The sequence below is a fragment of the Lepisosteus platostomus genome, chromosome 5 (genome assembly GCF_059453375.1).
Source record: "Lepisosteus platostomus isolate fLepPlt1 chromosome 5, fLepPlt1.hap1, whole genome shotgun sequence".
Classification (NCBI taxonomy): Eukaryota; Metazoa; Chordata; class Actinopteri; order Semionotiformes; family Lepisosteidae; genus Lepisosteus; species Lepisosteus platostomus.
This window is the reverse complement of record NC_142615.1, coordinates 62,190,806-62,202,109: the sequence shown is the minus strand read 5'-3', so window position 1 is coordinate 62,202,109 and position 11,304 is coordinate 62,190,806. Positions and strand designations below refer to the sequence as shown.

General features: G+C 40.8%; 1 non-coding gene across 1 annotated transcript; it reads right to left on the bottom strand.

Annotated features, from left to right (window-relative positions):
• Positions 1-589: 589 nt before the first annotated feature.
• On the bottom strand, positions 590-671 carry trnal-uag (transfer RNA leucine (anticodon UAG)). Its single transcript has one exon. It is a non-coding gene; the product is annotated as a tRNA-Leu (tRNA).
• Positions 672-11,304: the final 10,633 nt, after the last annotated feature.

Below are 11,304 nucleotides of genomic sequence, written 5' to 3'. Positions count from 1 at the left end.
GGAAAAAACAACAGTGCTGATTATTTTCCGGAGGCGGAGCACTGACGACCTATCCGAGCTGATTGATAAAGCCCACCCAGTGGATACTCTAGCAGAACGTCAAAGAACATTCACCTCTGTATCCAAAGAAACCACAGGAACAACATCAGGAAGCACAATTAATTCCCCTTTTAATTTTTTCCTGTAAGGTATGCTATGTGAATTCATGAAGTTAATCCTCTGATCTCTTTTGAGCACGAACAAAGTATTTCTGATGGAGCGCTCTGTTCAAAGATAAGCTATTACCCCTGCCAAAGATTCGGCGTGAAGAATTAAAAGTTTCACAGACAAAAGCAGCTCACCACCACAGCCAATATTAAATTTACTTGCCGGTACACTATCATGTGCACTGCCTCAAAAGTGATCTCGGCAGATGCTGTTCCCTACATAAAGCTGAACGTGCCAAAGAGAATTTCTGTTGAGAAAACAAAATATTTTTTCTGCCTTGATGTTAAGCCTGTCTTTTAGAAAGTCTATCTCTAAACACCTCCCGCAGCCTAACAAAAAGCGCTTTTACTGATCGTATTGCAGGTCTTAAAACACTAACATTCGGCAGCGGTGGGATTCGAACCCACGCCCCCAGAGAGACTGGAGCCTAAATCCAGCGCCTTAGACCGCTCGGCCACGCTACCTTCCTCCATACCCATCTTCCTCACATTCCTGGCTATGAAAATGCCGGGGGCTTCAGCTCTTGTCGTCGGATCTAATGATATCATGACATGTGGAAGTGACTGCACCTTCATCTTCTGAGATGCTTTCAATAGCACAAATGCTACTTTCACCGGCACAAACATAACAATAACTAAAGAGGTGGGTGTCATCCTTTGTGCTGTTTGTAGGGGTGCAACTCTACGTCGATCTACTGACTTGAAGAGCAAAAATCAAAATCCTCTGCTATTACTGTTGCTTTTTTCATAGTTTCTTCAAATCCTTCATTTGAACGTCAATTTTGAAGGATATTGATGATAATACCACATAAATTGTGGTTTTCTTGTGATCGCCAATTTTATTCAAATACCAGCCTTTTTTACAGTTCCTTGCGTGTTTCACAAGGTATAATAGCCCCCCTCGCATCCTCAGCTAACATATTTTAAAATTACAATAGATTATACAGCATGCATGTTTACATTTATATTAAAATTAAAGTAAATATACCAGAATACATACAGTGCTAACCCAATAATTCTTGTCAGGTTCTCCAACAAATCTGCGTTGTTATTTTAACATGTTTCAGCTGAGGGTGCAACAGGAGTATAAATGAATTTTCCCGCCAGCCGTTCAAAGACCAAATTCCATGAGTGAACATTATTTTCTCAGAAGTTGCTGGCATTGGACTTTGCCGGTGGTAATGAATTATGTCAACAACTGTTGTAGTAGTTCCTTCTTGAAATTCGACACGTGCAAAGCACTCGTAATATCATAGGTGTTAAAGTTCGCTGAGTCTATTCGAGTCATGGTGTGTATCCCTGCCTATCATTGGGAGACGGGTAGCTTTTTTACACACAGATTCCAATCTTCAATGCTTTGTTTGAGAGCTTACATAACTTTCATTTTCTCACATTTTCTGACGACTGTTCCAAAGGGGCACCCTATCAATTCCGAATACTTTTCAAAAATCTGCCTGCATGTTTGATTATTGTCATTTCATTTCGAAAAAGTTCAATATTGATCATAACTAAAGAAAATAATGATCACGAACAAAAAAGGGATAAAGATGCGAGTCGATCTTGAATCACAGCTGGGTGACACGGTCTTCTGTTCTGAAGACGAGAAACAGGAGGAATCGCCAATCTCCTATAGAACATAAGTTGAATCAGGACTGAGACATTTCGTATACTCGTGCATATGTCAACGCCTGACCTACATAGTAAAACTAACATTAAGTTGTCAGAGACATTCATTTATATACAAACAAGAGACAGACCAAGTAATAATTCTACATTAGTTCAGGTGGGTAAACCTGAACTAACTAACTAATAAACCTATTAATAATTCTACATTAACGTGTCCTACACTGATCAGACTAATTGACACGGTCTGATTCAGAGCCTGTGCAGTTCGTGCTAATTACAACAAGGACAGTTCTGAACCCTCATCACCGAACTGAGCACAAGTTCAGCTGTTCTCCAGTTTTGTTACGCATGGTTTTTCATTGCAATTGAGTTCAGAGCTGGAGCTGAACTCCAGACAGTACAGTGTTTTGGGTAAGTTGTCGAAATTCGCATGAGGCTGAATACAACTTACCCAAAGTGTGTTCTATAGCTTTCAGGTGCAGTTCATTTATATAAAAGAATGTAAGTGGTATAAACGAAACAAGCCAGACGGCAGTCCAACCTACAGTATAATTTTCTGATGGAAAAACTCAAAACTCATATGAAAAAAAATAAAGAAAGGGGCCACAACCACAGAAAGGTTGTATAAGGTTAGAGGGCCTGTCTGGTGTGTAAAACACTTGGTTTCAGCAGTGTGGGTGCTGTATTTGAAATGCTATTGAGCCATGAAGATGACCCACCCGTCCCAGTGTATTACCCGTAGTGTTATCTTCAGAAAATCATAAAAAAATAAAGAAAGGGGCCACAGCCACAGCAAGGTCGTACGAGGTTCGGGGGCCTGCCTGGTGTGTAAAACACTTGGGTACAGCAGTGTGGGTGCTGTATTTGAAATGCTATTGAGCCATGAAGAAGACCCACCTATCCCAGTGTATTACCTGTTATCTTCAGAAAATCCTAAAAAATATAAAGAAAGGTTCCACAACCCAAAACAAAGCTGGGAAAAGTCAGAGGACCTGCTTAGTGTGCAAAACACTTGCAGCATTGTGGGTGCTGTGGTTTAAATGCTATTGGTTTGTGAACAGAATACCCCTATCCCAGTGCATAAAAGCACGAGAAAAAGAGATTCAGAACACAAAGCTGTGTCAGTGTTCTGTGTAAAACGTCGGTTTGAACATCATGGGAGCTGTTTTTAATAAGCTGCTGAGAAAAGAATATTTTAATCTTCCTGCTGTCAGTAGTATTGTGAATATAGTTGACCCTTACGTGAATGAAAACAGGATGTAAAGGAAGGGTTTCAGAAATCAAACAAAGCTTTATTCCCGTGCTTACAGTCTGGGTAATGGGAGACTGCGTTGTTCTGCTTCCTATGGTCATATACGGGTTTTTCGCACGAAGCCGTATTGAACAGTATTTCTCGCGTTGTGAACGTGTGCACACAGCGGTCCCCCGGGTTCCAGTTCGTGCGTAATTACGCATCGATGAAAAACCGGAGGTTTAAAAAAAGATAATTAGCTCACCGATAGTTTGATGTAAAGGCTGTGGAAATATCCAAAAGTCGTGGTCTTTATAATGCTTTTGGTTTGACGGCGTTCTGTGCTTCCATTGCGGAGATATGGACAAAAGAATATTTGTGCTTGGTCAAATAAATGTCATAAAAACGAAAAAGTAAAGGCTGAGAAATCATCCACAATGTATTTTATACACAAAGCAAGTGTTTTTGTAACTCTAAGAGATTTCGTGAAAGCGCTACAGGCGTGCCAAAATCGTTTTCGAACTTCAAGCTAACTTTACCCCGGTAAACCGAGGTCCTGTGATCATTCAGGAGAATGGTGGTGGTGGAGGGGAGTCCTCATTACCTGTAAAGCGCATTGAGTGGAGTATCCAGGACAGCGCTATATAAGTGTAAGCAATAATGATGATGATGATGATTATTATTATTATTATTATAATGTAAAATGCAATAAAAAAATCTAACTTTGATTCAAAATAGATTAATGTAAAAACTGATAAAGCTAATGCTTTTTTCAGAGATATATCTACTTTTTTTAAAAAAAGCGAAGTCTGTCGCGATTGTGAGAGTTAGAGAATGTGTTCCAGCGGGTGCCTTCATATCATGAGCATCAGTCTCGCCCGTAGCTGCGAGAAGGTTAAAAGCGCACAAGTGATCTGTAGACGATGTTCGGGGAAGAGCTAATTCTGTTTTCAGCACAGGGAGTGAGAATGAGCTCAGCCCGGCTCCCAGCAGAATCCATTCTGGTTTGGTTACTGTTAGACTGTGCGTCTGAGGCTCTTTGGATCGCAACGTAAAAAAACAATTGCTCACATCGTGTGACTTCCACGACAGGAAGGAAAGATATCACTTTAAAAAATCAGAACTGAAGATTTGGATCCTGGGCCTCAACTTAAAAATAAACAGAGTTTAACGACAGGAAATTGATTCTAGTTGTCAGATCACGTATACGCATACCTTAGCTTTGTGCAACAACCTAAACTTTCAGGTACCATAAATAATATTATTGCTAAACATATGCCATTCTAATCTGCAAGCGACCAGAATATAGAATACGAATTTTTGTATAAAAATGCATTAAGTCCTGTTCTACACCTGCATGCTTTGGAAGCGCTGGCCTACCTGTATCAAAATATCAGATTGTGTTTCTGCAACATTTCGTGCATAGTACGCCATTTTATCTAAAACAGTCACAACGAGGGCTTTACATGCAGTCTGGGGTATGTAGTGGAAATCTAATGAGTTAATTGATTCTTAAAAATGTAGAGAGCTTTACAAAAAATATATTGGTGCTTTTAGATAATATTTCAAGGATATAACTGCTATGCTACAGTACGTGCAGAATTTTAGAAAACAGTTCGTCAACAAAGTACACTGTTTAGGTTAGTTTAGAAGACAATGTACCAAAATAATATATGCTGTCTGGGTCATTAGAATTAGCTGAAAGTAACTGATAAGCTTTGAATAACAAATCTAGTTTTTCTTCTCTCGCTCTATGATGTAATCTGTTTTCTCTTAGAGAAAGGAGAAGTTTTAGAAGGGACCAAGTGCTGAACTTTTTTACAGCGCAACCTCTTATAAAAACCCTGTACTGCTTGTAACAAATTGAGTCTCTGGTTGCACTTGGCGAAGTGGCAGCAGGGCTCCCAATATTGCAATATTGAAATAAAGACCTTACTCAGGTGAGAACTCTCTCTTGTGGCTTCCTTGATAGTTATATTTCCATGACAGTTTGGGGGCTCGTCCGGGATCACAAACCTGAACGCGAACGGCTGCTGAAACTCCATCCGGACCCGGACAATTTTAGCAAATTGGACGAACCTCATAGGATAAACTGTTTATCCTTCCAGAGACGCGTCTGGAAAATTGGCAGCTGTCTGACGTCAGTAAGTGATCCTTAAAAATTAATAGTTTGAGAAGCGAGCCACAGGGGTGTTCTCACGCGGGTTTGATGAGTCTGGGACTCATATAAAGAACTTATCTTAACACAGACGTGTGGTTTTTGCTCTGCGGAGTAGTTGATGTGATAAGGTTCTAAGTAAGGCACCGATCAGTAAAAATGGGAAATTAAAATTCAAAGACGAAAATGGGACCGAGCAGTCCAGCAAAAGTACATGTACGACAAATTCGGAGTAACAATTATAGCCTGGGTTAGGGAAAAAAATTATGTTCCTGATCTGTAAAGCTAGGGTAATAGGTGTAAGGGAACTTGCACATAATTTATATATGATAATTAGGGGCCCATAACTATGAAGGATCTTTGTAAGTGAATCAGAATGGACAGAGGAAAGTTGAATTAGGAAAAAGAAGTTTCCTGAAGAAGGGGAAACTTAGAAGAGAAGGAGAAGAAAGGAAAGAAATTGAATTGGAAAACTTATGTAATGGAAAGAGGAATCACAGAAATAATGGGAAGCTTCAAATAAGACTAGTCTTGAAACTAAAGAACAGCAAGCTGCAGCTAAAGTCATGGCCATGCATACTAAAAAGAAAAAGTCTCCACCGAAATTAGAAAGCGGTCCGGAGCCACTTGTTTGTGAAATACCAATGTGCACTTTTCCAGGTCCAGAAGGAACTCCAGCATATGTACAGTACATTGACATTGGTCTCCTAGTGAATTATTTGCATTAATTAAGTCTTTTCCTTAATTGCCTGATGATCGTAAAGAATTTAGAAGAAAGGCAAGCGCCTTGTTCTTGATTGTCTTAAGCCCAATTACAGTGACATAACCTTGTTGCTAGATCATATTGTTCCTAAAGGTTTACAACGTCCTCTAAAAAGGAGGAGGCAGATTGGCGGATACGTGACCCAAATGATGAAGAAGTATCCATCTAAATTAAACCACACGGACATGGAGAGGAAAAGTTAGGCGGCCGCTTCTAAAAAGAGGTAAGGACTCCTCTTTTCTAAAAAGTCCCTTGTCCTCTCCATGTTGCTGTGGTGGGTTCAGGGTTTTCCTGAAGCTGAAGCGAGTACAACAGAAAAATGAGTTAATGGTGTATGTGTTTTAGATGCCTGTTTTGTGAAGGTGGGGTAGAAAAGGAGGGATTGCTGAAGGAATAGCATCTCGCCCTGCCCGTGCAAAAAAATCCAGGTGTTGCATCCTGGTACACGACTGCAGTACAGCTGAAGGTAGTAACTAGAACTGAACTCGCAGAAGAGCCGAAAATGGTAACTCGATTCAACTGTGTGTTTAAAGCCAGGATTTGGAACCTGGTCCGTGTTCCCGTATTGTGATAGTTCGTCAGTTTGTCTCGACTGGGGGATTCCGCCGGGCGCGTGGGAGACGTGAAAATGGTTTGGTGTGAAGGGAAAAAAAGTTTGATTAATCCAAAGTGAAACTTAAAAGAAATATTGACTGTCAGACGGAATTTAGGCTGAACAGGAATGTAGAAAAGTGTATGAACCTTTGGATAAAAATATTTAGAGGAATATTTGAGAATTCAACAGAATATCATAGATAAGACGGAAAAATCCCTGATGGAAAAGCTAAAAGCAATGGCTGAACGAAACGAAGTTGTATATGTAGAAAAAGAAAAAGCAAAAGAAGAAATAGAACGCCTTAAGAGAGAATCTGGGAGAAGGGTGGGAATTAGTGTGGAGATTTTTGAAAGAGCATTACCCACCGAAAACTGATTAGAGAAAAGTAACAGCATGTCAGCAGAAGGAAGTGAGGATGTTTTCAGATTTTACAGAAAGGTTTATAGCTTTATGGATAGTATACTCGGGGTTAGCCGATGAAAAGGAAATGAATGAAGATACTTCCACAGTAATAAAACAAATTTACTTGAATGGGTTAAAACCTGATGTTGCCAACTATAGTGCAACTATGCTTTCCTGATATTACGAACAGAGACAGATGTGATTTAATAACTCGCGAAGCATGCATGCAGAAGTGCGAGCGCTGCAAATGGGAGGTAAAAAGACTCCCAAGGAGGAGAAAAGGGAGCCGCCAGTTTGTCGAAATTATTGTGCGACTTTAATGTTATACCGAGATATAAAACCTCAAAGACAAAACTACTAATAAGCTGGTGTGCAGTTACTAAAAAATGTGTTTTTTGGAGAAATTGGAAGAGAGAGGCTTGATTTCACAATTAAAGAACTTGTCAGAAGCTGAAACGAGAGCCGTGTGTGAACTAACAGTTTTAATCTAGTAAACCCCTCTGTAGCCTTCCTAAATTTATCTCAGGATTTAAATAAAAGTGAAATAATCTTACAGTGTGCAGTAACTGTGGGGCACAGGAGCACAGCTGTCCTGTTTTTAGACTAAAACAGCATAAAGATGTGATATAACGTTTTCTAACGGGTAACAGGAGGCTACAGGAGAAGGAGTGCAAGGGTTGTGTTTAAAGCAAATATAAGCTGTCACAGTCTGCTTGGGTAAAGATGTACAGTTTCAACTACTGATGTGGGTGGGGGACACCCCAGACCTATTGGGCTAGGATGCTCTGCAGCATTTATAAGGAATTACTGCATGAAATAGCATTTATGTAAACTAACTCAACAGAGTTATGTGATATTGTGGTTGTTTTACCTAATGAGGGAATCCATAAGGCCGGGCTACTCCAAGTATTGGATCTTGAGAGGAAAAAAAAGGAGTATAAAACCAATTACATGATACAGCCAGGGTGAATGCCTTCTCAGAACGAGCTTGTCTAGTGACGTATTGGTTTAAGGGGGGTAGTGCAGTCTAAAGACAAAATTGCCTTGACCCCTGCAGCAGAAACCGTTTTTGATGTTTTGAAACAAGATTTCTTGCAGGCACTGGCCCTGGACTGGATTCCCTCAGACGGATCATCTGTATGTAATCTGTATGTAAGTGAAAGAAATGGGTCGTGAGCTATTGTGCTGGTGCAGGAGGCATGGAGATAGGCATCGTCTGGTGGGTTATTATTATTCAGGACCCCTTGATGCGGTGGCCAAGGGGCCGTGTTTATGTGTTGTGCAGGCTACCTGCCTGGCTGTATAAACTGTGAATAATCTGGTGTAGAACTAGCAGACCGAATGAAAAGATTTAATTGAAACTTGTAAATATGCTAAATGGAAAATTGTAGCAATTTATATAGACTGTATATATACATTTGGTGTATGCCACAATTTTGGATGGCAGTGAAGGAATAGGGATTTCCCCAACATGGCAGGGACTCCAGTTAAGAATGCTGGGTTTGTCTCTGAACTGTTAGAAGCTTTGCAGCTGCTGACTGAAGTAGCTGTGGTAAACTGTAAATCACATAATAAAGAAACGTTTCCAGTAACTCGAGGGAACAACTTTGCAGATGTAGCTGTCAGGTGAGCAGTACTTGTAGAACAGGAGTCTGAGACCCCTGTGAGACCTCTGTTGGTGAAAAGGGGACAGCTACAGGATATTCAGGCTGAGGCCTCTAAAGCAGAGAAAAGGACATGGTTAGAAAAGAGTGTGGTGCTGCCAGCACACTGGACGCTCTGCATGCCCTCACAGCCTAATGCCCTTTGTAGCTCGACAAATGCACTCTGTCGGACACCTGGGTGGGGACCGTGTTTGAAGCAGTAGCCACTTATGTGGTATCTCAATGTGATGCTTATCAAAGGAACTCAACTACAGTTCAGGTGCAGGTGCTACAGCTCAAAAGGCCTGCTCCTGAGAAACCTTTCATGCAGTAGCAAATGTTTACAATTTACATTTGTAAAGGGAAACCTTGGCTCGTATAATCTGTTTTCCCAGTGGGTTGCTGTCACTGCCTCTGTGTCTACCAAACACTTGATGATGGAGATAAGCCCTCGGTGGGCACTGCCCTACCGCTTATATAGGGACAGGCTGTGGCTGGATTATTCGGGGTGAGATGGACTGAGATCACCCTCAGTCTGCTGGAACAGTGGAATGAAGGAACAGAACTCTAAAAGATTGACATCAGACTGAAGGAATGCCATGGAATGCGGCTGGATCAAACAGAACTGTGTAATAGAGCCTGTTTGATATCATCACAAGCCAATCAACAAAACTTCCTGGAGGGATGAATTTGGCTAATGGATTGTTTAATTTGCTAATTCTCTATTGTAGTATTGTAGGTTGTTAATTGAAGTGGTGCATGGGGCTGGTGAACAGGTGCTGGACACTTGGAGACCTCCAGTAGAGGGAAGACACGACCTGATACCTGGCGAGTGGGTGTGGTGAGGAAGATATACCCTGCCAGATGTTACAACCCTGCTGGGAAGGACCATATCAAGCGCAACTGACTACCGACTCTGCCATCTGAGTGACAGGACGAGATCGCTGGATATACGCATTGCGCCGACACCGAACCACTGCACCAGAGACTGAGTGAACATTATTATATTGTCACTGTTTCTGTGTTTGTTGAGCTTCCTGAGGGGGGGCGACCGTGTACCTGTTAAGTGTAAGGAGCTTTACTTTGGTAAAATGGGGATATTGAATCAATACTTTATCAGTCAGCCACAAATAATAATCAGAGCTCATGTTGGGATTGTATTGCTATAAAAGATGCTCATGGGAGTAATCCCCTTTGATAGAGGTGATTATTTAGGTTTATTGGCATGGGTAAATAGCCCTGCTTTTAGTCTGAGTGTAACTCAGATATATTAAAATGGAAATAACTGTATGCTCCTCGCTATAATCACAGTTTTAGGCCATTCTCTATTAGGGTGATAGACAGCTGTTTAGGTGAGCAAAGACTAAACAGTACTTGTATTCTAGACAATTATTAGCAAATGAATGACTTAGCAAAGCACATCTATGATGAAGAAAAATATATATCATAATTATAATCCAGATGATTGGGGCATTGGTGCATGGCTACAGTCTGTGCTAGGAACCTGGAGAGGGTCTCTGGTTCAATACATATTTGTGTGTCTGGTATTATTCGTTATGATCATACTGTTAATATCCTGCTTGAAAAACATGTGGACTAAAGCTGCTGCTTCTGTGCTAATTGTACGCCCTGAAGGGATCATGAAGGTCAAAAAATGATTTCATGGGAAAGGTTCTCTTATCTTGTGGCAGAACCTGATGGGTAGAACAATATAGTTTTAAGGGGGGTTACCCTTGGGAGTGATTCCCATAGATGCACATTATTATTATGGTTTGTTTGTTTATAATAAGATGTTTTGCAGGAACGGACCAAAGAGAAATTTTACAACTTCAGCTAGAATTGTTCTGCAAAACGGCACAGCTGAGGCAGTGGAACAATGTGTAGATTTTTCTAAGAGTTATTACCCAGCTGTTGACCAATCTTGTAAAAAAACCCTAAGAAAAATGCTGGGCTCCAGCCCACAGGGATTTACCTGTGCTGTAAGAACTAATGCGAAATAAGGAGACTGGATTCTGGTGAAAGACAGGAAAAAGAGGTGGTGTTCGCTCAGGTGGAGGGGGCCGTGCCAGGTGCCCTGAATTCATGCTTCCCACTGTAAAAAGGTCACAAACTAACTGAGCAAAGAGCAGGAGTGATGTCTCCACAGGGATAGATGGGGATCACATGCTTGGGACTGATGTGCACAGCCTTTTTCCTTTTTATGTGGAAGCCTGTCACCACCCAGAAAGAGGAAGAATCTAAACGCGAAGCCTCTTTGTATACAAACTGGCTGAATGAAACTGATAATGAGGGGGATATGAGTAATTTGTGGTACAAATTTATAAATCATACTGTAAAGTTAAAGAAATTTAATGCATCTTGTTATGTATGTGCTTTAATGCCTCATTCTACAGCCTCACCCATTTCTCTCCTGGTTAGAATCACTGTTTGGGCCAGGGGGAATGTTTTTCTTTAAGTTACTAACACCGATTATAGTAGCTGTGATACTTGTCTTTCTGTTTTTGTGTTGCTGTACAAAATATATTATTCCAGTGCTTTGAAATATGGTAATGAATATGTTTGCGCATCAGTATGTTCTGGTAAGAACGCAAGAATCTGAAGTATGGGAGCCTCCTGGGAGACCATATGAAGAATCTAACTTTTAATCATTTTCAAGAATAAAAAGGAGGGAATTGTAGTG